Here is a 318-nt window from a genome sequence, read left to right as displayed (position 1 = left end):
GGTCCATGCTTCTGTGGCAGCTCTTGGAGACTAGCGCAGGGCCCCACCTCCAGACCATGAGAAGAAGCTGTGCTTTAAATCACAGAGACCTGATATTACTATATCCTTGTCCAGATGAAAAAACCAGAGAAGGATGGGGCCAGCAGGTGGCGAGGTGGTTAAGGTGCTAAGCTCCCCCATGGCCAACCACTGCTCGAACCCCAGACCCAGTGACTTAAAAATCACACCAGGCGCATGTGCATACATGTCCAAAATCCTGAGAGGAGAATGGGGGAGGAGGGATTGCAGTGTGGCCATTTCCTTGGGGGAGGGATTTTT

This window comes from Tupaia chinensis, unplaced genomic scaffold (genome assembly GCF_000334495.1).
Source record: "Tupaia chinensis unplaced genomic scaffold, TupChi_1.0 Scaffold143936_1, whole genome shotgun sequence".
NCBI classification, from domain to species: Eukaryota; Metazoa; Chordata; class Mammalia; order Scandentia; family Tupaiidae; genus Tupaia; species Tupaia belangeri.
Note: the sequence above shows the minus strand (reverse complement) of the source record.